This window comes from Canis lupus, chromosome 8 (assembly GCF_048164855.1).
Source record: "Canis lupus baileyi chromosome 8, mCanLup2.hap1, whole genome shotgun sequence".
Classification (NCBI taxonomy): Eukaryota; Metazoa; Chordata; class Mammalia; order Carnivora; family Canidae; genus Canis; species Canis lupus.
The window spans coordinates 48757666-48783748 of record NC_132845.1 but is presented as its reverse complement, the minus strand read 5'-3'; the positions used below and the strand labels follow the sequence as shown (position 1 = coordinate 48783748).

At 53.1% G+C, this 26083-nt stretch overlaps 2 long non-coding RNA genes across 2 annotated transcripts in view; one reads left to right on the top strand and one right to left on the bottom strand.

Annotated features, from left to right (window-relative positions):
• The window catches only part of LOC140638470 (uncharacterized), a 24333-nt gene extending 15270 nt beyond the window's left edge, over positions 1-9063 (top strand). The window contains exons 2-3 of the long non-coding RNA XR_012035500.1: positions 7939-8058; positions 8544-9063. This is a non-coding gene — a long non-coding RNA (uncharacterized lncRNA). The remainder of the gene's footprint in view (positions 1-7938; positions 8059-8543) is intronic.
• Positions 5744-26083, bottom strand: LOC140638469 (uncharacterized). The gene is made up of 3 exons (XR_012035499.1): positions 25781-26083; positions 9107-9410; positions 5744-8692 (listed from the first exon to the last, which is right to left on the bottom strand). It is a non-coding gene; the product is annotated as an uncharacterized lncRNA (long non-coding RNA).

The window sequence follows — 26083 nt, the reverse complement described above, 5'->3', positions numbered from 1 at the left end:
CCACATCTGCATCATGTTCTGAGGACCCAGGACTCCAGAATTCCTGCCCCAGCAGCACTGAGCCATTTCCAAAGCCTGCCCAGGTGTCTTCCCTTGGTGCGTCCTGCTGAGGCTTCCTAGTGTGTGCCCCTAACCTACAGGGAGCTCAGGGGCAGCCATTTGTGGGTGTACTTGGTTGGGGTGTCTATTCAGGTACAGGCTCTTAGGGTGCAGAATGCAGAAGGGTGGAGAGAGCAATGGGAGGGTCTGCAGAACTCCAAGGAATCCAGGAGAGTTCTGAATTCAGTCCTCACCTTCTGGGTCATAGTGAGGGTGTGTCTGTCAAAGAGGGAGGATAACACATATTTTGTTTATATGATTTCTTAGCTTGACTTTCAACTTTTTAAAAATGTATTTATTTTTAAATATTTTATTTATTTATTCATGAGACACACACAGAGAGAGGCAGAGAACAGACAGCGGGAGAAGCAGGCTCCCTGTGGGGAGCATGATGTGGACTTGACCCCCGGACCCTGGGATCACGCCCTGAGCTGAAGGCAGATGCTCAATCACTTAGCCACCCAGGTGTCACTGACTTATAACTTTTAAATCTGTTCATATATAGTACCTGAGCCTTCACTTTTATTCTTGCCCTGGGCCCTGCACATGTTATACAGGCTACAAGTTGAGATGAGGAGTCTGGAAGGCACAGAGTCCAAGTAACATCCTTGGTCCCATCATTCTCTAAATCATGCCGTGTGTGTGTGTGTGTGTGTGTGTGTGTGTGTGTGTGTGTATAACTCGATTTTGTCGGTCTCTCTCACTAGCATATATGCTTCATGAGGATAGGGACCTCTTTCTTCCCATCTGTAAAATGGAATTAAGAGTAGCTACTGCTTTCCAAGGCTGCTGGAGGGGTGAGCATGTTGGGCATGAAGCAGAGTGAAGGCCCAGCCTGTGGCAAGTGCTCTGTGAGGCTCATTCAGGTGGCCGATGGGTCATCTCTGGAGCCCCAGAACAGTGAACAGTGTCTGGGAAATGCTAGCAACTAGTGGTGGGATGAAGGACAGAATGGCCAAGATGCAAGGAGCTGTGTCCTGCCCACCTCTTGGGCTTGAAGACTTTGTGCCCGAAGCTCAGGTGGGACCAAGGGGTTGCATGATTTTCAAAGCATCCCCAGAGGCAAATGCATGCCATCAGCTCATCAGACCCGGTGTCCCCCAGCAAGGCAATATGACCAGATGGTCATTTTGAGACAATTCCTCTCGATGCAAAGGGGAGCCATATTGTGGAGGAGAGAGGCAAGGGTGGGCACAGGAGAACCAGGTGGGAGGCAATTCTTGCAGCAAAGGTTTCCAGAAATGAGTGCTTGGACAAGGCGGAGAGGTGGACAGGGAAAGAAGTCAATGCTTCCAGGCCTGTGGGGGAGGTGGACGGGCAGGACTTAGTGAGGATCGGGTGTGGCAGGGAGGGGTCAGGGATGACACTCAGTTTCCATTTAGCACCACCATTCTGGAGGGGGTGCTATTCCGGAGATGGGGACCTCATATGCAAATCAGATTTGCCAGAGGTCCTCGAATTCAGTTTGGACAAAAGGAGCCATCAAGACATCCAGGAATCAGCCCAGGTTTGAATCCTGGAATACACAACCGGCAATATCATCTGTGCAAGACTCGCTCACCACTCCGGGCCTTAATTTTCTCATCTGCAAAATAGGATACATCACCAGATGATCGTGAGGACCCTAGGTGGTGGGAATACATGCGTATTGCCCATTGTAACCTGGGAACCATGAGGAGAAAGTGTGTGTCTGTATTAACTCTGTCAGAAGCAACAGACACGGAAGGCAAATTGGCTTCGACAGGGAGAGAAGGGGTTTCATAACAGCTTCAGGCACCTTCTCCATGCGTTCACATTGGTCCCCAGCCCAGCAAATCCAGGGACAGGCCTGGGTCACATGGCTTCCTTTCTAGTATGCCCCCCCCCCCACCACCGCTTTAGTAAAAGGTGGAAGCAGTCTAAGCAAACCCAGAGAAGTCCATAATATTTTCTGGGTGTCTATTGGGAGTTTGGGGATGGGGAGGGGATGTGTACGTGAAGTTTCTGGCACAACTGTCCAGACCTAGAGCCAACCAAAATGTCCCTCAATGGTCGAATGGATAAAGAAGACATGGGATATACATACAATGGAGTATCATCCAGCCTTAGAGAAATTAAGGAAACAGGTGAACGCAGGGATGACCTCGGAGGACATTACGCTGTATGAAATAAGCCATTTGCAGAAGCACAAGTACTAGACGATTCCACTTAGATGAGGACTCTAAAATAGTCGTGCTTATAGAGCCAGAGAGCAGAATGAGGATTTCCTGGGATCGAGAGAGGATGTGAATGGGGAGATACTGGTCAAGGGACCCAAAGCTTCCGTTATGCAAGGTGAATGCGTCCTGGAGATCTGTGTACAGAGCAGTGTGTTTAGTGCCCAGTACTGTGTACCTACAAATGCAGCAAGAGAATGGATCTTCTGGTAAAGGTCCTTATGCCCAGAAAAACTAAATAAAGAAGGAAGGAGAATATTTTTGGAGGTGATGGATATGTTTAAGGTACCCCCCTCCAAACCCTATATTTAGGGTAAAGACATACAGCTTTGTGGATGTCAGTCTGTGCCTCCATAAAGTGGGCTTAAAAAGAACATTCCTGGCACACAGACGGGACCCCATTCCGGGGGGCGGCTTGCATCAGGGTTCCCACGAGAGGGCCCTTCACCACGTGTGTGTTCCCAGGTCCTTCACAGGTGCGGGCTCCCCACTGGACCACGTGCGCTTGTCCCCATCCTGGGGTCAGTCCCCGGGGAGGGGGGGGGCTTGGGGCATCCCCCAGCCTGTGGCAGGGCATCACGCAGTCATCTGTGGTCCCCCACGGATGAGCCCCAGGCCTCTTTGTCGCTGACCTTGACCTGGCAACCCCCGGGGACACCCCCCTGCTCCCCCACCCCACCCCGGGGTGTGTGTGTGTAGGGGGGGAACTCCGGGGCCTCCGGCATCCCCCACCCTCACCCCCACCCCTGGAAAGCCTGAGCTCCGGAGAGAGACAGACAGACGCAGACAGGCAGACAGGATGGAGAGAACAGGTTTTGCAGAGCTCGACAGAAACCTTTGCGGTTCCTAGCGTCAGCGAGCAGATTCCAAAACCCCGGGGCGAGCTGCGCTCTGGAGGCCGCGGCCCGGGGCAGGCCTGTGATTGGCTCGGCCGCGGGGCCTCCCCGCCAATCAGCGCGCGCGCTGCGGGGCCTGGCACCTCGGAGCTTAGCAACGGGGAAATCTGGAGGAACTCTGGAACTGATTTAGGGGAAGGGGAAGGGGAAGGGAGAGGACGGGAAGGGCTGCAGGCAAATCACCAGGCGGTGGGCTTCCTCGTTACCTTGGGACCAAGGCCTGAACGTTTGCAGCATGAACCACCGGCCAGCTGTCTGGTCTCAAACGCTGGGGCTGATGTTTCCTTTACACACACACACACACACACACACATTCCCCCCCCCCCCCCCCCCCCCCCCCGAGCTAGTGCTGAGGTCAGGATGGGTACAGAGCCAAGAAAGGATGAGCAGAACAGGTACCATAATTGGCTCCCCCCACCCGATCCTGGCTGCCCTAGGTCCTTGCAGTGGCCTCTAGGCCAATCTAGAGCAACATCTGTCACGTGACATCACGGATGCCAGCCTGCCTGGAATGGGAACTGGAGGTCAGAGTGGCTGGCAGTGGTTTCTGTGATCTCAGATGGAGGCCCCGGTCCCAAGTCCCAGGTGATGGTGGCGTGGGCTGGGCCACTCGATGAGAGTTTATTCAATGCCGGTCGTGTGTCACCCCCATGACAGGGGCCGTAAGACAGAAGTGAACAGTCACTTAACAGTCCCTGCTCCTGTGGGCAGACAGCCTAGCCAGGGGTGCGGGGGACCAAACGGTACTTATCGGTTAACTGTACAAATAGCCACCCGGATTATGATGGGGCCGATTCTGTGCAAGAAAGGGTGGGTGCTAGGAAAAGGGTGTGTGGGTCGGGGAGGGTCCACTTAGTAGGGCCCTGGCTATCCTGGTCCCGCTTGGAATATTGTAGTGGTCGGGGGGGTCCAGAGGGAGGTGGCTCAGCCAGGGAAACCGAGCAAGGGGGCCTCTGGGCCTGCAAACTTTAGAGTCTGTCCTAAAGCAATTGGGAAAATGAGATCCCATTTAGGTTTATAAACTGGGACCTGGGATAATTAGATTTATGGCTCAGAAAGGAGGCTCCAGCTGTTGGGGGAGAACAGGTCTGAGCAGGCAAGGAAGGATGGGGGCTGATGGAGCACTGGGGAGGCCGCTGAGATGGCACAGGGGTGGTACCTCCAGGGGATCATGAGCATGAAGCCCCAGTGCTTCCCTGGGGCCTCGTTGATGGTTGTCCTCAGCCAGCTCCAACCCAGGGTCTCGTGTCCTGGGAAAGATCCACGTAGACGCCTTGTTGTGCCCTAGCGTGACCGACTCATTCTGGTTGGCCCAGGACCTGCCTGATTTCAGCCTCTAAAGTCCACAGTACCAGGAAATCCCGGGACGGTTGGTCACCTGGCTCTGGGACAGGACTAAGTGGAGGCAAAAGAGTCAGCTTCCCTCACCATGTGACACTTCTCTGCATCTTCTCCCCAAGCAGCTTGGACAGAGGCTTAGCAGCTAATTTGCTGTGTGGCCTGGAACAAGTCTCTTGGTCTCTCTGGGCCGCTCTTTTCTCATTTGCAAAAATGGAATTTGACCTGAAGAGCCTGCTGGTCCCCTGGCAGCCCTGATTTCTGGGCTCCGCGGCTGCATTTCCAAGCTTAATCAATGCCGAGGACTGAGCGGACAGGGCAGGGCCATATCCCCACGGGGCAGCCTCAGACAAGGCACCTGGCCTCTCTGTGCCTCGCTTCTTCTTCCATAAAATGAGAATAATAGTACTTACCTCATGGAAGTGTCAGCACCAAGTTAAGTGAAACCATTCTGTGTTTGGCACAGCTGGATGCTCTGGTTAACAAAAAGCAAGCCTGGGAGTTAAGATTTTCCTAAGGAGTGACCACCAGTTTTCAAAACAATGAGGCTGGGATTAAGCACGCTTAAATTTCAAGTTTCACAACGCGTACTTTATATTCACAGCACTTACACTGTTAAGGCTGCTTTGTACCTCTGAGTGTCTCGTTCTGTGAGGGGGAGATGAGGCCCTTTGTGCCACTGTCCCCCCATAATAGAAATCGATTGAGTTAGTCGAGGTCACATTGTGCCCATTGTACAGGTAAGAAGATTGAGGCTCGGGGAGGTCAAAGGTCCTGCCATTAAGCGGTAAAGTCAGAATTTACAGCTGGATCTGATTCAGGGTCCTGTTCTGTCTGCGAATTGACCTCTACTTCCTCAGGGGGTGTGTGGGTGGGGGCAGGAGGGACAGGAAGGGGTGCAAGCAGGCAGGTGTGGGGAGGGGGCTCCCTGTGAAGATCTGAGTAGGGATTCTCTGAGTGGAGCAGTTACAGTGCCCTGGCCTGACACCGACAGCCTGGCCTGATCCTTCTGGGGACAGGAGCCTGGTGGAGGCTGTTTCTTTGCATCGCTGGTTGCCATGGAGATGGATGTGTGTGTGTTTGTGTGTGTGTGTGTATATGTGTGTGCACGCATTGAGATGCACCTCAAGTTGGTGCCCCAGGCTTGCCCCAGAGGTGCCAGCAGTGGGTGGGCAGACCAAGCCCATACGCTTGAGAGAAGGGGAGGAAAAGGCTGGCGTTCTTATTTTTATTATGAAAAACTTGGAGCAGGTACAAGAGTAGAGGATACGGTACAATGAACCTCAGCTCCCCGTCACCCACCTTCAAACAGTCCCCAACTCTTGGCTAATCCTGTTCTGCCTCTACCCCCTCATCCCACATACTTGGAAGCACATTCCAGACATCAACCATTTCTTCTGCAAATATTTTAGAATATGACTAAAAAAAAAAAAAAGGATTTTTTTTTAAACCACCATCACCCCTCCTAGAGCTAACAGTAGTGCTTTAATATCAGCAAACATCCAGTGTTCCAATTCCTCTGGTTTTCTCAAAAATGTTTTCTTTACAGCTGGTCGAAATCAGGACCCATATAAGGTTCAACACATCGCGATTGGTCGATATGTCTCTCATGTCTCTCTTAATCTGTATGGACTGTCTTCCTCCTTTTTTCTTCGCCTGCCATTTATTGGTCGGAAAAACTGGGTCGGTTGTTCTGTGGCACGTCCTACAGACTTGAGTTTTGCTTACTGCGTCCCCATATTGCTGTTATATGTGATCCTCCCCCAGCTATACTTCTTAGAAGTCAGTAGTTAGATCCAGAAGCTCACTTAGATTCCTGTTTGGGTTTTTCTGTGTGTGTGGTGTATGACTTTATAGTGGCTGTTTAGTATTTCCGTTTAAAGGCACATAATGTCTGGCTGTCCCTCTTTGTGACATTAGCAGCCATTGATGATGACTGTTCAGATCATCCGCTGGAGGTTGCAAAACGGTGGCATACTAATCTGTCCTCTGGCTTTGTTTGCGAGCTGGACTACTTCCATAAAGGGAGACCTGCCCTTACCAACTCTTTGGTTACTGCAAGGAATAGTTCATATCAGAAAGAATAAAGGCTTGGTTCTGTCCCTTTACTTGACAGTTGTCAAAATAATGAGTCGGTTCCTCAGCATCCTCCAAAGATGACAAATGAGTTTATGTTTTTCAATTTTTCTTTCCTTTTTAAAAAATTGATTCATTTGAGAGAGAGAGAGAGCATGAGCAGGGGGGTAGGGGCAGAGGGAGAGAGAGAAGCACGCTCCCTGCCAAGCAGGGCGCCTGACGTGGGGCTCGATCGCAGGACCCCGGGATCATGACCTGAGCTGAAGGCGGATGCTTAACCAACTGAACCACCCAGGCATCCGTTTTTGTATTTTTTTTTTTAAGTTTCTTGGTAACCTCTCAAATCTGGATGTATGTGACACCTTTTAATCCTTTGCAGTTATTGTTCTTATTGATACTCAAATTGTCTCATCTTTGGCCTTTCACACTGTCCCTTGCATCCTTTCTGGCATGACCCTAGAAGTCTTGGCAGCTCCACGTGACCTGGGTGACCAGGAGTTCCATGCTCACCTTGCACATTTCCCCCCTCACACCTGGAATCAGCCGTATCTCCACAGAGCCCTGGTTTCTGGTTAAAAGTGGTGCTTAGGGACCATAATGTGGGGGCCGGCAGTGCTTACCTAGCTACAGAACTGGTCGTTATTTCTCACCTTTTCAGGGGATGTGGCCGGAAACACAGTTTTATTTCATCGGGCAAAATATAGCATGAGTTCACCCTGATACTTTCCAATCCTGCCTGCACACTTGAGTCACATGGGGACTTATAAAGGACACCTGGGTGGCTCAGTGGTTGAGCGCGTGCTGTTGGCTCAGGGTGTGATCTCAGGGTCCTGGGATCGAGTCCCACACCAGGCTCCCCACAGGAGGGACATTTATTCATGTCTCTCATGGATGAATAAATTTTAAAAACCTTTAAAAAAACAAAAACACCTCCAAATCACAATTAAATCAGAATCCCTGCAGCCAGGACCTTGACATCAGTATTGGTTTTGTTTTGTTTTGTTTTTTAAGCAGTTGGGGTTATTTTGATGTGCAGCCCAGGGTTTGGAATCACTGCTCTAGTCCCTGCTTCTGGGCCAAACGAAGAGAAGAAAGAAGCCAGGGGTGATAATAGAATGGTGCTGTCTTCGAAGAAGCTTGGGTTTGAATTTGGGCACTCCCAGTTTCTGCCTCTGAAATCACTGGAAGAGCACCAATCTCTCGGCCTTTCTGCACTAATCGAAATGGTCTACGTCAATGGTGTCCAATAGGTAGCCACAGCCCCACTGAACTAGTTGCTGGTGCAACCCAGGCAGTGAATTTTCAGATTTCTTTTTTTTTTTTTTAATTTTCAGATTTCTTAACTCTTAACTAATTTACACAAAAGTAGCCACACATGACTAGCAGCTACGGTCTTGGACAGCGCCACTCTGGAAAATGGCTTCACATCTATGAGCTTCACATCCGTAAAACAGGTACTAATAAGACTCTCTTCATTGGGTTATTGTCAGGATTAGAGATAATGTATATCAAGCGCATGGCACACACAAGACAGTCAATAAAATGCTCCTTCCTTTTCCTATTAACATCAGCCTGTCACTCTTGGGGGAAAAAAAAAAAAAAAGAAGAAGAAGAAAGAAAAGAAACCCAAAAACTTGCCCAGAAATTGAGTGCTCAGAAGCACCCCACCACAGAGATTAAAAATGCGAAGCCGTTCCAGAGAAACTCTTGGAAAATATTCCTTAATTGTAAGAAGTTCAAATGCAGCAGGAGGTTATCAGTTGCAAGGGCTGTATTTTGTTACAGATCTAGCCGCAGCTCAATAAATTAAGCAATCACTCAAAATAACATGTTGCTTTAATCCCCTCTTGGAACAAGTTCAAGTCGTTTGGTTTTATATTAGCACAGCCCTTGAAAGGAGACTCACGTTGGTCTCATTTCGTTTTCCTCAATCCATCAGGCCCTCTCCGGGTGGATCTCGGCGGGGCTAGCAGGAGGGAGGATTCCGAGCCAAGAACTCCTTTTATCAAACCCGGAGCGTTTTCCATCCTCTGGCCTTTATGTGTTCCACGGCTCATTCGCGAAAATTACTGGCAGGTTTATCTGCAACTAGCACAGAAAGAGACACCTCTCAGCAGCCGGTTCTGGACGTGAAAAGCAAACTTGCAGCGGCTTTTCCATTCTCCTCTTCTCCCTAGTGGTTTATAATCTCACAGTAGAATTTCATTTCCCCCAGAAACTTGGCACCGGAGGTGTCAGCCGGGGAACATATTTGTTTGTGTAAATTAAAAGAAGAATATGTTTTGACCATATTTAAGTTCTAACCGCACCAAAGAAATAAATACTGACTTGCACAACGCTTCTCGCTGCATGGTTCTGGCTCACCTCCCCAGACTCTGCCTTTGTTTATAAAACCCAAAGCCGATGAGAACTCTGAATGGCTTATCGCCTCAGGAAGGTACAGGGACAATCTCAGGGGCCGTGTCCACCCCCACCCGGGGCCCATCTGGCAGGTCTGCTTACCTCGTCTGGGACTTGCTTCCCCTGACACATTGTGTCCTTGCTGGGGCGGGCGAGGGCATGGAAACAGGCTCCCCCACCCAGGCCCTCTGGACGGGCACTGGGCAGTCGCTGCAGAAATTTAAAAATGCACATATCGGGATCCCTGGGTGGCTCAGCGGTTTAGCACCTGCCTTTGGCCCAGGGCGCGATCCTGGAGTCCCAGGATCAAGTCCCACGTCGGGCTCCCGGCATGGAGCCTGCTTGCTTCTCCCTCTGCCTCTGTCTCTGCCTCTCTCTCTCTCTCTCTCTCATGAATAAATAAAATCTAAAAAAAAAAAAAATCTCATTTAAAAAAATAAAAATAAAAATAATAAAATAAAAAATAAATAAATAAAAAAAATAAAAATGCACATATCGGGATCCCTGGGTGGCGCAGCGGTTTGGTGCCTGCCTTTGGCCCAGGGCGCGATCCTGGAGACCCGGAATCGAATCCCACATCGGGCTCCCAGTGCATGGAGCCTGCTTCTCCCTCTGCCTGTGTCTCTGCCTCTCTCTCTCTCTCTGTGACTATCATAAATAAATAAAAATAAAAAAATGCACATATCGTCTAGACTGAGACGGTCCACTTCTAGGAACCGTCTATGAGTGTACGTACTTGGACACCTGCCAGAGCGAGTATATGTTGTAATGGCAAAACGCTGGCATTCACCAAAATGCTGGCCGGGAGGGGACAGGTTAAGTATGGTGCAATGCTAGAAGTCCTTAGAAAGAATGAGGTGGGTCCGAAGACTGTCACATCTTCAGGATATACTGGAACGCCCCCGGCTTTCTTAACTATCATGAGCAAAAAAGGTGAATGCCCTTGAACACGCTTCCAAAATATATGCAGATTATGCACCCTGCCTACAGCGGGTACTGTTTAGAAAGTGAATTTTTTTTTAAGTGAAAATAAAGAAAAATCGCAAACGGGTGCTCCTTTATTTCCCGCGTTATTCTCTTCTGTGCTATTTTTCTTACTATGAGCATGGTATGATTGGGGGGGGGTAATTAAACAACATAAAATCGGGGTTTTAAAATGATTTCCAGGGGATCCCTGGGTGGCTCAGCGGTTTGGCGCCTGCCTTTGGCCCAGGGCACGATCCTGGAGTCCCGGGATCGGGCTCCCTGCATGGAGCCTGCTTCTCCCTCTGCCTGTGTCTCTGCCTCTCTCTCTCTCTCTGTGTCTCAATAAATAAATAAAATCTTAAAAAAATAAAAAATAATGATTTCCGTACTCAGGAGCCATATAAAACAGTCATACTCTTTTCCTTATTTATCTGTCAGGCCAATGGAGTGATGGTGGGGATCTTTGCTTTTCTGGTTCCTTTTTCTCTTTCTTTCTGTTTTCCCCATTTAGGGAATGGGGGGGATGGGTAGAGGGAAAGGGAGAAGCTCAAATAGACTCCATGCTCAGTGTGGAGCCCAACACAGGGCTTGACCCCATGACCTGAGCTGAAATCTAGAGTCGTTTGCTTAACCGACCGAGCCACCCACACGCCCCAGCTTTTCTGGTTTCTTTAGGCAAATAACCTGGAGTGGTCGCAGAGAAACACCAGAGATGCCCACTTCCCGGTCCCCGGAACCTGTGAATATGACCTTATATGGCAAAAGACTTCAAGCATCTTGAGATGAGTTTGTCCTGGATTATCCAGATGAGCATTGCGTGCATCCTCGTAGGAGAGAAGCAGAGCCAGACCTAGAGTAAGATGCACGGAGAGACTGGAGCGCATTGGGCACAAGTCAGGGACACGGGAGCCACCAGAAGCTGGGAGAGGCAAGGTACAGATCTTCCCCTGAAGCACCTTGGGGAGTGTGGCTTCACCAGGTTATGGACTTCTAGCCTCTAGGACTATGAAATTTCTGTTGTTTCTGTAATTTTAAGGCCTCTTGGTTTGTGTCAATTTGTTATGGGAGCCCTAAGGAGCTAACACATCACCTGACCTTTGCAACGATCATAAAATGCATGAAGCACACAGGTACTGTAAGAGACCCGTTCGGGTGTCCTGTGTGCTTTGGACGTGTGTGCTCAGGTATTTCTTGAGCATCTAGCTGGTGTCAGGTGGCGGTCCAGGGCCTGAGGAGCTAGCAGAGGACCAAAGAGAAATGCCTGACCACCTGTGGGAGAGGAGAGAATAAGTAAGATCACAGGAACGGAGGGGAGGACCCATGGGGGTGGGAGGGGCCAAAGAGAACTGAAGACATGGAAGGGAGACACGGGAGTCAATGAGGGGCTGGGAGAACCGGGAAGGGACACCCGGGTAGAGCCCCGAAGGAGATGGGGGCAGGGGCTGAGTGTCCACCTGCAGGGACAGCACGGGGCAGAGGAAACCAGGGACCCCTTGGTGAGACCAGAATAAGGAGGAATGAGCTACCCTTTTCCTCCTATTTCCTTCCCCACTTCCTTTCCTCTCACGCTTGTTGCCTGCCTACTGCACGCCCCAGCTGGGGGTGCAAAGATGTCCAGGGTCCCCATGCTCAAGATCCTCCTCATGTGGGCGGGGACAGTCATACAGAGGCCGCCACAAATACAGCGTGGTCGGCATCCGAGCTTTGCCAGGATAAGTTGGGTGCGGGGTCCATGGTGGAGAGCAGGGTGGGGAGGAGAGGGGGGGTATCTGCTAGGGGCGAGGTTGGGGAGACTGAGGCAAGCAGGGAAAGGGCATGACTTCCAAGTTCAACAGCAAGTGTGTGGCTGTGATTCAGCGGGAAATGAATGGGGGCTGGGGTGGGTGGCACACAGAGACATGTGTCTGGGGATTCTCTTATTCTGTCTTTTTAAAGATTTTATTGATTTATTCATGAGAGACACGAAGAGAGGAGAGAGAGGCAGAGACACAGGCAGAGGGAGGAGCAGGCTCCCTGAGGTCCCTCCCAGAATCCTGGGGTCATGACCTGAGCGACAGGCAGACGCTCAACCACTGAGCCACCCAGGCGTCCCATCTTCTGTCCTCAGGTGCAGGAGGCACACCTGGGGGACAATGGGTTCTGAGGATGACCTGCCCCTTTTAGATTCACCCAGTCCCTGAAGAGGACATGGTCCCCATGCTTGGGCCGCACAGACACCAGAGCTGATGTGACAGGTAGTATGGGGACTCATCCCTCTGGTAGCTGCGATAAGGACGGGAAAGGCTGAGCTGCTCCTGGATCCAGCACCTGTAGGGCTATGGGGTCGGGCCTTGGCGCCAGCCCCATCCTTCCTCTCTACCCCCATCCCATCTCTCATCTCTCATCTCTCTCTCTCTCTGCCTGTTGGCCTAGACAGGGTGGACAAAGCTAACTTCTCACCTGCTGCAGGTGGGACGAGCCTCCATCGGCCCTGCTTGGGTCACCTGACCATACCCAGAACCGTGACGTCAGCCCGGCCCAGAAGGGGTCCACCATTGTGATTGGCCAGGCCCGGTCACTGCAGCCGAGGGGTGGGTGTCACGAGCGGCCACCTGGCCAAATTCCCACTGCCGGCAGGTGTGTTAGCAGATGCAGGGAGCAGGTGCTTGCAGGAAAAACACACACGCACACACAAACCCAAAACAAAACAAAAAGCCCAGAACCATCTAACGCCTCCAGAGACATCTGCTGGCTGTGCTTCCACGTTTCCTTGGCTGAGAATTGCCTCAGTCTTGAGTCCGACGCTTTAAGATCCACTCTGCTGGCTCCCAACGCCAAAGCTGCCTGCAGGACTTACTCAGACCTGTTGTAGATTCTTTCTTTTTTCTTTTCTTTTTTTTCTTTCTTTTTTTTTTTTGTTTGCTACAGTCATTATGTTATTTTAATCAAATTAAAAAAAATTTTTTTTTCTTCTTTGGTTTTTGATTACCCCTCCTAAGTGTAGGAAGGCACCTGTGTTGAGCGCCGTGCGGTTTGTGCCCCATGCACAGACCCCTTCCTGGGGGTGCAGGACCCAGCAGTGAATGGGCATGTGCTTCAGCAGAGAGCAGGAGGCAGTGCAAGGCTCTTACCTGTTCTCTCCTCAAGGAGGCCCACCCCCCGTGTTGTATACCCCTGCAGGACAAGGGGCTGTTAGTGGAAGTGCATCATCCACATGCTAGAGGCTTGGAATCTCTCAGTGTCTTGAGTAAGGAGTCTGAGCTCTTGAGATGAGATTCGATGCGCACAGGAAATAGGGTTCGTCTGGTTGGTGGAGGCTGTCCTTGAGAAGGATAGTGGAGTCCTGTCATTGCTGAGAGGGACCGGGTGCCCGGAGGGGTTGCCAGCATCTACCACGGCCGCCTGGCTTCAGAGGGCATCCCTGGGTGCTGCTGCACCCCTGGACTGTTTGCTGACCAGTGGGCTCTGCTCTGAAGACGGCAGCCCTGTCATCTGCTGTGACATCAGAGGGCACTCAGAGTCCAGTACGAAATGGTGTGGCTGAATAAAACAACCGCAGGCTCTTAGGGAGGAAGGCTTAAGGCAAATGGCTAATTTTTTTTTTTAAGTACTCATAACCCACATGTCAGCTGGGGTCATCTTATTTTTGGAGATTCAGATGGAATGGGCTTGAACTCTATCCCAACATGCCACTGTCTCCCACATGGGAGACCCAACTTTTCTTGGAAACTTTCCAGGGATTGGGGGTGAGGGGTGCTTATGTCTCTCCTGGACACCAGAGCTCTAAATTCCTGTGTCTAATGAATTAGTTCTGCTTGGGCACCCTTTTGCTGGCCTCATGGGCATGTGACACGTACAGTTGCACAGGGCCTATGTCTGGTTTAGTGCTCTGTTGCCATCTTGAACTTCTTAATAATTTTTGAACAAAAGTCTCCACATTTTCATTGTGCAAGTGATGTAGCCAGTCCTGTTCTGTTCAGGAGCTGTTCCCTTTCCACCCCACACTGGTCCACTGGGACCCTGCCCCAGTTCCTCCATGCACCCCAAATTCTGCAACACAAGGCTATGGGTGGAGGAGACTCTGAAAGTTTAGGGGCAAAAGAAAAGTGGTGGCCTCTTGGGCAAGTTAACATAAAGTCAGTGTTCAAATTGGCCTCGCACTATCCAAAGAGTGAAGAGGAAGTGTTGGGGGGGAGGCAGATGAATCAGGAGGGGCAAACGCTGATAATTGTTGAACCTGGATGATGGGTCCAAGTGCTCATTATGGTATTTTCCCTATGTTCAGTATGGCGGGAAAGTCCATAATACAAAGCTGAAAAGGCAATCCAAGACCTGCTTCTGGGAGCTCCTTGAAATGTTAAACATGGAGCTTCCGTATGACCCAGAAATCCCACTTCTAGGGTGTACGCCAAAGAGAAATGAAAAAGTATGCCCACACAGATGTTGACAGCTGCATTTTTCCTAATAGCTAGAAAGTATAAGTAATGCAGATGCCCATCACCTCACAAATGGATAAATAAAATGTGGATATTCTCTGGCCACAAAAGGGAATCCAGTCCCGCAGTGCGCTACGGCATGGACAGACCTTGAGAACATAATGCTCAGTGAAAGAAGCCAGTCACAAAGGATCTCCCACTGTATGATTTATATGAAATATCTAGAACAGCAAATCTAGAGAGAAGGAAGTAGATTAGTGACTGCTTAGGAGGAAGGGGGAGTGGAGGGAGGAGGATTGGGACAGTGTGGTTTCTTTTTGAGGTGATAAAAACGTTCTACAATTGACTATGATGTTGGATGCCCAACTCTATGAATATATTCAAAGCCATTGAACTGTCCACTTTAAGTGGGTGAATTGTAGGGTAAGTGAATCATATCTCAACAAAGCCATTAAAAAAAAAAATCACATCAGGACACCTGGGTGGCTCAGTGGTTGAGTGTCTGCCTTCGGCCCAGGGCGTGATCCCGAGGTCCTGGGATCGAGTCCCACGTCGGGCTCCCTGCAGGGAGCCTGCTTCTCCCTCTGCCTGTGTCTCTGCCTCTCTGTGTGTCTCACCATGAATAAATAAAATCTTAAAAAAAAAAAAAAAAAGCCATGTCCTCCACTTCTCCCACCAGGAATCCTTAGTCTTCAGCTTCTTGCCCTTTGGGAAATCCCTTGTCTCTCCCGCATCCTCTCCCTGCGCATGCACACACACACACACACACACACACACACACACACACACTTGTCACACCCCCCCCCCTTTCAGTTGCCTTCTTGTGCCTTAAGATGTTTTTCATTCTATTTCCATTCTCACAGACTCCAGAGAACTGTCTTCTCTGAGAAGTACCCTCCACAGCCAAGGTGCCCCACTGAGGTATCTTTCCAAACTATAACCATTTCCTCTTTAAAAGTTACTCCATCACAGCTATTAAAATTACACTTTTCAAATTCCCATGGTGTCCTATGAGGGCGGTCACTACTAGTTCCTACTAGTTGTAAATTCCAAGAGCTTCATAATTCCCTCAAGAAAAGAGAGGCCCAACTCGATCCCTCCAGAGCCAAGGGTCTCTCTGACCTAAAGCTTAACTCTTAGTTACTTCACAGGCGGGGAGAGAGGACGGGAAAGAATGTTGGTAGGGCCAAACCAGAGGGCAGGTTTTGGGGTCTGGAACAGGGGTGGGCTAATTATAGCCTGTGGACCAAATTCAGTCCATATCTTGTTTTTATAAATCAAGTATTATTGGAACACACGGCCACATCCACTCGTTTCTGCGTTGTCTGTGTTTTTTTGTTACGATGGCCGAGTGGAGTAGCTGCCACACAGACCATACAGCCTGCAAAGCCGAGAATATTTAGTATTTGACCCTTTTGGGGTAAAGTCTGCTGGTCCTTGAGATGGAAGGTCCAGGCTTGAACCCCAGCTCTTTACATTCTGGGTGTGTGATCTTGGACAGGTCTCTAAGTGTTTCCTCATCGGCAAGCTGTAGACCATAACAGTGCCTCCCTCGTATTCTGCTCGGGCAACTAAAATGCCATCATACGTGTTAAGTGCCTAGTACATATAAAGCACTCAGTATATGCTGATGGTTGTGTTATTTAGAGACGGAACCCGACAACTCCTCCTCTACCGGGTCATCTGAAGCAGTGGAGACAGTGCCTGTGAAAACAGTTGGTGACAACATACAAATGTTTATTATTGCTCCAAATATCTTCAAGGCTTTTGAGATGATTCTCTGCTTCTTGGTAATATTTATAATGTGGAGCGTTGAGAGTATAAAAGACCTCTAATTTCAGAGGAAAAGGGGCCTCTGATCCACAAATCCAAGCCCTCTCATTCAACAGCCCAGGAAACTGTGCCCCCTGACCCCCAGCTGGGACTTGAACCCGCCCAGAACTAAGACCTGAATATTTTTTTTAACTGAACTCTGCATTTTCCCCAATAACAGGTGCTTGGGAATCCGGGCCCACGTGTCTAAATATCTGTGTTTTCTCCGAGCTCCCCACCAGAGCCTGTTACACAGTATTCTGCTACAGAGCATTGGCAGGTGCGGTTGGATCTGGGGGAGGTATGAGATGCACATCCCCACACGTTTCAGGGGCCCCCCAGAAGCCTGTTGGGGTGGCCAGGGCTGACACTGCATCCCTGACAACCTGCTTTCCTGTCATTTAAATCTATTTCGATCAGGATACCCAGCAGCCTCCCACTCACTGGCTTCGCTTCACAGATGTAAACTGAGCAGCTAATACCCGCTAGGCCCTGGGGATACAGCGGTGAATGAATGACAGCATCTGCCCTTGGCTTTTGCCTCCTTGGCTTCTAAAGGGGCAACACACAAACCAACAAGCATCTGGGCAATTCAGCCCCATAATCAACCTTCCCTTTGTCCCCAGGATTTCCCTTCCACCCCCAACCCCCGAATACTGCACTGATGAATTGGAAAATTATTCTGGACCTGGCTATAGGATCTGTGTGGATGGTGGGAGTTCAGAGTGACTGCTTTGGAGTCCATCAGATCCGGGCAGGGCGGGCTCCCTAGTTTGCAAAGTGAAAACCCGGGGCCCCTCATGCCAAAATTATTAAACGTATCAGGGTGATGACAGCAGCGCGTTAGGGCGAGAGCAGGGCCCTGCACCTGGGGTCAGAGCTCCTTTCCAGCTGGGCCACCTCCCTGCGCCTTAATTTTCTCATCCGAACAAGGACCTGTTAAGGCCCACCTCACAGTTGGCTGCGGCTGTAGAGTGAGATGAGGCACCTCAAGTGCCTGTGGTAGCATCTGTCACTCTTAGGTAATGGTGATGACCTAGGCAGCTCATGGTCAGCGCAGTGTACACCTTCCCCTGTAACACGGGGATTCTTTGCTTGCTCTTTTATCTGTCTCCCAACTCAAGTGGGAGCCCCGTGAGGACAGGGGCCGTCTTGGTCCCGGCTGTGTCCCTGGCACCGGGCATGGTGCTTAGCGCACAGTAGGGCCTCAGCGCTCAGCGAAGGCAGGCGGGGAGCAGGTGTCCAGCCAGAGCACTCGGATCCAGGAGCAACAGCTGCAGTTCTCAGAACCTCAAGACCATGTGGCTTAAGCACTTGTTTGGGGGAGATCTCGTAGCTCCAGCAGTCATCTCACTCCTGGCTTTTCTCACCTGGGGCTCTCCCCACCGTGTGGGAGAGAGGCAGGGAAGGGGTGCCTGAAGGCCCAGCCCCCATCCTGGCAGCCCGCGGGGCAAGGGCGTGGGTTGTGCTCTGGCAGCTGGGCCGGCAGCTGTCCGCCAGGCTCTCGATGCCTGCCCCAGCTGGCCAGCTGGGTCCTGATGCCACCCCCCACCCCATGACACAGCAGAAAGTGAAACCAGAGTCCGCCCCTGCTGGCCGGACCCGGCGCTCGCTGTTTCCCTGTAAAGCCACGGTCCCAGGGGGCAGGCGGGGAGCTGGTGCCCGGGGCCTGGCACGGGGTGGCCTGTCGAAGGAGCGTCCCTCCAGGCCGAGGGCACTGCTGTGGCCCCTGCCTGTCCCTGGTGCTGTGTCTGAACCGTGGTAGCTGCCCGATGGAGCTCTGGCAATCCCTTGATCTGGGACAGAGGGTTTATTATTTTCCCCATCTCACTGAGCAACTGAGGCCCAGAGAGGTGCCCTGGCGAGGAAGAAGAGCGCTGGGTCGTCACCACCCTCAGACGGGGACAAATGAAAACTATGGGTGGGCATCAGGGCGGAGATCTCATCGGTGTGGGTGAGCAGGGAAGGGGTGGGGGCATCCCTGAAAAGGGAAGACATGTGACACCCTGGCTGTCATGGGTGGGGCCCACCACACATTCGAACTGGCCACCCAACTATGTGGGTGCCAAAAATCGCTGAGACGTACAGGAGTTCTTAATTAAGTGGGCTTCGCCGTCTCTATTTCTGCCCCATCCTCAGGCCACCTCTGCTATTCTTTGCTTCATGTTTTTCTTCCAAGTGACTCGCCCTTTTTCACTTCTATAAATCAGTACAAAAAAGGGGTCTTTCTATCCCTGCCGTCAATCGAAAATCCCATTGCTGGCTGCAAACAGAAATGAACCCTACAAAGAAATACCCATGAGAATAATGTACACCTGTAGCCAGGTACCACTTAAAATCGCCGAGTAGATCTGCGCATCAGGCCAGGGCGGTGGCTATTCTGAGCTGTGGGTTTCGCACGAGAGGAACCAGCGGCCCAGAGAGGTTGAGCCACTTGCCTGGGGTGACACAGCAGCAGTCCCAGAGCGCAAGCGGGCTGATCCCAGAAACCCGTGCTCGCTGCGGTCTCCCCTGCTTGTCTGAGTGGCCTCAGCCTATAAGGTGTGTTAGGAACTCACGCCTTCCGCGGCGAATGCTTGAACCTCCCCATTCTCAAAGCACCTTCGGCGCTCCTATAGTCCTTGAGCTCATCACAGCCGTGGGTGGCAACCATGAACCCTCGAGGCCAGAGCCTGGGGTGTGGCCCTCCCCTTGGCAGATAGGTAAACCGAGGCAGGGAGTGGGAAAGTGCCCTGGCTCAGGGAGCAGAGGGAGAAAGCCAGGACCGGCCAGGGCCGCCTGCCAAGGTGAAGATCCCGGGGCCCCGCTGGAGGGACCAGGCTGAAGGTGAGAGTCGCCTCACTAGCCTGGTGCAATGAGTAACACCTGCTCCTTTCCCACCCCCCGCCCCCGACTCCCTTCGCTCCCCCCAGAGCAAAAGGGGGACAGAAAGCACGATTAGCGACCAGTGTGTCTGCGGAGGGCGCCTTTCTCTTTTTCGTGGCCCTAACCAGTTCTGAGCAGTGAGTGCAGGAGGGAGTGTGTGTTGGGAGGATCTGGGGAAACTCTTTCTCTTCTTTGAGTTGCTGGAGGAACTCAGAGCTGCCATCGTCCCAGCTGGCCCAGGGACCCCGAGGAATACTGCAAGAGCAATAAGGATTTTTAGGGGCATTATGATAGTGGAATGGAAACACATCTGCCCCCAAAAGTCCCTCATTTTCCCTGCGGTAACGAACCAGCTGGGCAGGAAGTGGTGGCTCTCGGAGTACCAAGAGCCAAAACTAAAAAGGAAAAAATGTACAAAGTTAGAGCGTACTTTAAACAAGCCAGAGCTTTCATGGTATGCGGCGGCTCCGCCCAGGCTCCCCAAAAAGCTGCTGATGACTGGCTGATAATTGGCTAAATGTGTCGCTGTGCAGTGGCTTCAAGACCGACGTGCCTCCTCTGCGCCCAGAAAACCGAGATCGGGAATCCCGGGGCAGGTTATAAGGGTCATTCTCAGACACCAGGCCACTTCCAGGACTCGCCTGTGACGTTTCTCCAAGACCCCAACCAACTATTCCCGAACCCTCCTTTTCCATTGAAGGGAATCACAAATCCCTCAATACCTCCTCATGTGGAATGGGGGAGAAAGGTGGTCAACGTGGAAACCCAGATGAAAATATCTGGAAAGAGAGCAGTTTCCGCGGCCGAACAACCAACCAGAGGGCGAAGGCTGGGGCAGGGGAGCCTAGTGGTGTCGCTGGTGGAGCAGAAGGCACGAGAATCCCTGCTAAGGTCCAGGATGCTGTCTCTCAGGTCTGGCCACTAGTGATCGAGGACTAAGAAGTCCAGGGCAGTGGGTCCCCTTGGGGCCAGTGGCCCGCAAGGTCTCTGCACGTGCAGGCCCCCGCGCCAGCCAGCACCCCTGGGTCCCGAAGGGGTTAACCTCTCCACGGTTGCTGACACCCGAGGAGGAGGCTGCTCACTCAGCAAGCTGGCATATCACACTGGGCCATCGAGAGAAGAGAGGGGCTGAAAACAGCCTCTGTGAGCTGTGAATGGAGGCCGCCTGCCTTATCGCCATCAGAACGAAAAACGGGACGCAAAGCCTTCTTGACACGGAACCGGCTACCTGGGCGCTCGCTGGCTCCTTGGCACCTGTCGCGTGGCCCCGGAGCTCTGGCAAGGGGCTCGGGGCATCTGTGCCGGTGAGCACCCGGCCGTCTGGGCCAGGCCTGCAGGGGAACGAGCGATCCTATACTCGCCATGTGACAGCTGGCAACCCGGCCCAGATCTCTTCTTTCAAGCAGCACCTAAAATATTCTCTGGGTGAAGCTGAGGCTAAATATGGCAAGGCCTACGAATGCCTGGTCTGGACCTTTTAATGCCATTCTAAGATACAATCAGGAACCCAGGAGGCCTTTAGGTGGCCTGGAGTCCAGCGGCTGGGGCCAAATGGGAGTCCCATGGGACTGCTGACTCAGGGCTGGGTGCAGCTTGCCTGAGCAGCCGCCTTCCTCCACGCCCAGGGATGCCCCCCAGTTCCCTCTTGGCCGTCCCGCCCAGCCCGGCTCCGTGTCCCCCCATCTGCCCAGCAGGCCCTGTGACGGTCCTGCAGCGCCTTCTCCCCACTTCAGGGCTGCAGCCTGCCCCGCTGGCCTGGAGAGGGCCGGCAAGGGCAGCTTGCACGGTAGCTGAGATGCTTGCAGCCCCGCCGCTGGCCCCGCGCCACGCCCCCTGGGCCCACCCCGAACGTGAGGAGGACCGCGGGGAGGACTTCCAGCTGGCCTGCAGAAGCACGGCTCTGCCCCTGAACCTTCTGGACTCAACGTCTGCTCTGCTCCCGCACAGGCGGATTTGCCCCCAGCCCCTAGGATGGCCTCCACTGGTTGCCCTCTGAGCATCGGGGAGGCTGTGCTTAGCAAAGTGGGGTTCTCCCCACCACCAGAGACCACGTGGTAGGTGGGGCAGTAGGCCCTGCAGAGTCTCTGGGGAGGCTGCCCTCAGGAGCCAAACACCCCACTTCTAGTCAATAGACGCTGCCAGCGGGGTCCCAGGAGCAGAGATCGTACCCCCCCCCCCCCCCCCCCCCGTCCCCAGCCCTGCACACACGCCCCCGCTGCCACAGCCCCGTGTGCACCTGTCCAGGGCTCCTTTGGGCCGCGGTGATGACTCTAAGGCCACATTCAGGCCTGGGCTGGCAGTGGTCCAGGCAGAGATGCCAACAGGCCCGGGCACGGATCTCACGCACGATTCCAACAAGAGAGCCTGGTTTTCTGCACGCCTCCGAGCAAACTCTCACACCGCGCTGCACGGCTAACTCAAGGCTCAAGGCGGCCACTGCCTGCCTTCCCTGCGGAGGCCAAACAAGTCCTGGACAAAAGGCTCCATTTGCCGGTGCATTTTTAACGTGGCTTTCTGGTGACACCGACCTCAGTTTTCACTTCCCACGTGTGTCTCCCTTTCACAGAGCACCGTGGCCATTCAGGGACACGGAGAAATGAGTTTGCCTTGCGGCTCCTTAAACGCAGATGCTCCCCATAAGGAAGATGCTGTGCAATCGGAAACTCGACGGCTCTGCACATACCCACGCGCCCCCTACAACCCCGGACGCCGAGCGGGCATCGGGTCATCAGCTGCCCTGAGGGAGACCAGAGGAGGGCCGGGCGCTCAGGGTGGCAGGCGGACCCCAAAGCTCACTCCTTCCAAACTCCCTACCACATCCACCCTTTTGCTTTGAAAAGCCTGCGTGGCTCCCAGGCCCAAAAAATCTATGGTGCTTTTACCTCCTGCCCGTGTGGTGCTCTGGTTTCACTTGTTCTATGCACACGCGGCACAAAGCACTGCACGTTTTCCGAGTTTGGGATGCTGGGCAAGAGAGAAGATTCCAGAACAGTGTTTTATTTTGTTGGCGTGTGCACGTATTTTCTGGCAAGTGACTCTAAGAACCGAGTTTCCCTTACCCGTAATCGGGCTAATTTTTCTCTTCCCCGCCCCAAATAGCCGTATATACTCCACGATCCCGATTAAAAGAGAGTGAGCTGATCTGCTACTAGAAAGCCGTAGCTTTACCTGGCAAGAACCATCTTTCTGTTCTTAATAGAAGGTGGTGTGTGTGTGTGTGTGTGTGTGTGTGTGAGGGCGGTGCTGGGGAGCAAGAAATTGGAGTATTCCCTTGTAGGGACTCTCCCACCTTTCCATTGCTTTGAGTCATAAACATAAATGTTTTATCATTAAGGAAGAATTCCTCTCATTGCACTACCCCCTCTAAATATCTCACCCCCGGGGCTAGATCATATTCCCCCACCTCCACCCCATCAAAACATTTGTGTCCTAGTGAGATTCGCCATGGCTTGTATATTGTTAAGAACTCGATTCAAAGTTTCTTTCTTTCTTTTTTTTCATCAAAATCCACACTTCTTGGGGGTGGGGGGATAGGAACCGCTTAATGAAATTTCACACAGACAGGCCCAAGGAGAAAAGCCAAAATGCATTCAGCATATTCAGCAGTTCTTGCTTAATTGTGTGTGTGTGTGTGTGTGTGTGTGTGTGTGTGTGTCTTATTGCTGCGGGGAGGGCAGGGAGAGGGTGGTGGTAGGAATATGCAAAGGCGCTGGGATTCTCTGCCGAATTCCTGCCGACTTCTCGCTGCAAAGTCCTGATTTATAAGCTCTTCCCCAAACTACACCGCCTGGTGCCAGACCCCGAGGGGGGGGCAAAGTTCGCTAAATGTATTCAGAGTTTCAGGCGCCGTTTCAGGGGGCCCGCGTATAAGCAAGGGCTGTGCGATTGCAAATGCTCGCTGGAAAGCAGACTTGCTTCACACTCGGCAACGAAACACGCTCTGATTTTCCCCACTTCACGATCCAGTCGTGTTAACATACGGCTACACCGCCTGGCTGGCAGCTCGGTGTCTCGGCGCCACATTCCGCGCTCCGGCCTCGTTAATTCACCTAAAACATCCTATTTGGAGAAGTATCATTAAAGGCTAATTTGGCGAGATATCCTTATTTAGCAAAGCAAATAGGACCTGACAGCTCTCTGGTGTTGCCAAGGGCGGGGGGGGGGGTGTGTGGGGGGGTGGTGGTGACGATTCAGCAGAGCACAAACACAATTTGTGTCACAACGTGACAATTTCCCATCGATGAGCCACGCTGGGATGGTGGACTCTTGAAAATTGTGCTGTTTCATCGTGTCCCGTAACAAAGGGAACTGGGGAAGTGAAGAACTGTTTTTGCCAAGGCCCCCGAGTGCAAATGTCATCTGTGTGTACGTGTGTCATGTCTGCCTTACACAGAATCGTCCATCAAGCACCCTGTGTTCCAAAGTTCTTCGGGTCCAGCTCACTTTTCTATTCTGTGCTGTGGACACCTGATTGAAATCCAGGTTTGCAAATAAATTCAAGGTATGTGGGTGTCTGCATAGGGCACAACTGGAGGGCAGGTGTGTGTGGGGGGGGGTGTGTGGGAGGGTGTAAATTAATACAACCTACGTAATAAGCTTAATGTTCTGGGAAGGGCATTTGTGCCCCTGCCACCCTTGTCTTGAGAGAGCTCCTGTGAACACAATATCCTGAATTTCTGATAAAATGGCTCAGACCGAGGTACCAAAGTAATACTGTGGCTCCCAGCGGAAGCAGGCGGACGGGGGGTGGGGGGAGGGTGCCCCTTTGACAAATGTGAGGACAAATCTAACATAATTACCATTCACAGCTTCAACGGTGTTGCATTTGGAGGGTGTCAAACAGGTATGCCACTCATTGCCTTCAAATCCTGTCCCCTACAACATCTCATTAAACCACTGGGGGAAAAAACTGTACAATTCCCTCATCTCTTTGTGGCCTCCCAAGCCAAGAGGCCCTTAAAAATTTAGCAGGTTCAACAAAAGGAGCGCACACCCTCGCGGGCACACACGAGAATATCCACGCCCCCCCAACAGCCTTTCACTTTTACCAAAAGTAGCAAACCTCCCCCCCCCTTTCTCCAATCAGCTTTTAGATGTGCAACTTGGAGGTGTTAGCTCTTGGCTCTCTCTCCACGGGCTGCTGGGCCTGAATCCCTCGATGTTTAGAATGACCCCAAAAGCGGGACTTTGTGGGCCAGTTGGATCAAACATAACTCATCTCGCCCTCAAAACCCCGATTCTGGGACCACAGCCTCCAAAACCTTTTCGAAAGAAGTGTGCTCCCCTGCACAGCTCACAGCACTGGGGCAGTCTGCCTCTGAGGCAGGATTTTGGAGAATCTTGGATAATTAAAGGAATCCTGGGTTTTCCTGCAGGGATGACAGTTGATCTCACCCAAAAGCCAGGACGGTGGTGGGAGGGATGGGGGTGGGTATCTGTCCACCCCGGAGGAGGTATCTTTTCCCTCTCCTGCCTCCAGCCCCACAGTTGGGCCTGAAAGCTTCCCAGGAAGACGCTGGGCCCCCAAAATGTCCCTTAGCAAAGCGCAAAAGGAGTGCCTTTGGTGCCGCATTAAGTCCCCACCCCACCCCCCACATCCAGCTAAAGTTTCGTTATTTATGCCTTTAATTGTCCCTCATTAAAGTCAAATTTGCTGCTCTCCCCGGATTGGGGGAAATCATCTCCACTTTAATAGCTCAATTAGTGTCTGGGTTCCGAAAAGGCCACCACCACCGCCCCCACCACCACCACCTTCCTCCCCATCTTAAACCCCCCTTCTCTTTTTCACAACTTCTCCTAAAAATAAATTATAAATATGGATGTGTCCTCAGAGGATCTGAGCGGCACATTCCAACGCTCCCCACGGTGGGGATTGGAAGCCGGAGAAAGCAGAAAGGCCACTCCCCCCCCCATCCCCAAATCAAAATGTCCTTTTTTTTGTTTGTTTGTTTTTCCCTCCCCCTTCCCCCCCCCAACTTTTGCCAGAGCCACACGGTGTGGCGTCCGGGCCCGGGCCCCCGGCTCTGCGCCCCGGGACCTGGTTTCGGTCTCCCACGCGCCCCCCCACCCCCCCACCCCACCCCGCTGCTGCCCGTCGGGAGCTGAGCCAACGTGCCGCGGCCGCGCGTCCTCCGAGGGGGGCGGGGGGGCCGCCAACTTTACTTCGGGGAGGTGGCAACTCTCCGGGGAGTGTCCTCCGGGCTCGGCCCGCGGGGCGCACGTGGAGCGGCGGGTGGCGCGCGGCCTGGGGTCACGCCGAGCCAGGGCCCCGCACGCGCTCCCCGGGGCGGGGTGGGGGCGGGGCGGGGGGGTGGGGTGGGGGTGGGGGTGGGGCGGGTGGCGGCCTCCCCGCGCGCGTGCATGCCCAGCCCCGGGCCCCGGCGGGAGGGGGGGCCGTGCGCCCGGATCCCACCTCCTCGCCTCACACGCCCCTCTCGGGAGCCGGGGAGGGGGCCGGGGAGGTAGCCCAGCCCCGCCGCCTCGGGGGAGCGCAGCCCAGACAGGCGTCTAGCGCGGGGTCCCCGGAGGGCCCGGCGCTGCCCCCGCCGCCGCCTCCCCGCTCGGGTCCCCGCCGCCCCCATCCCCACGCCACCCCACCCCACCCCCACCCCAGGGCGGCCGCCCGCACCCGCTGGGCCCGGGGGCCTGGGCACCCACCTGCCGCGGCCCCGTGCCCCGGCGCCGGAGGCTGCCATGCAGGCAAGAGGGGGAGACTCACCGCCGCTGCTCCTCCGGGGGCGCAGGGGGCCCCCCGGGGCTGCGCCTTCCTGGGCTCCCGGGAGGCGTGCGCGGGGCGGGGGGCGCCCGCGGGCCCTGCAGCCTCCGCCTCGATTGGAGCCCAGCCTCAAATCCTTCTCCGCGGGGGGGCGGGGGGACTTGCAGGCAAAAAGATCCCAAGATCCCACCCCTCCCCAGACGAGCGCCAAGTGATGGGCGGGGGGGCGCGCGTAGGAAATCCTTTTCTGCCGAGAGCACGGAGCCGACGGGGCTGCACCCGGCCTCCACGGTCCGCTGCCGCCAC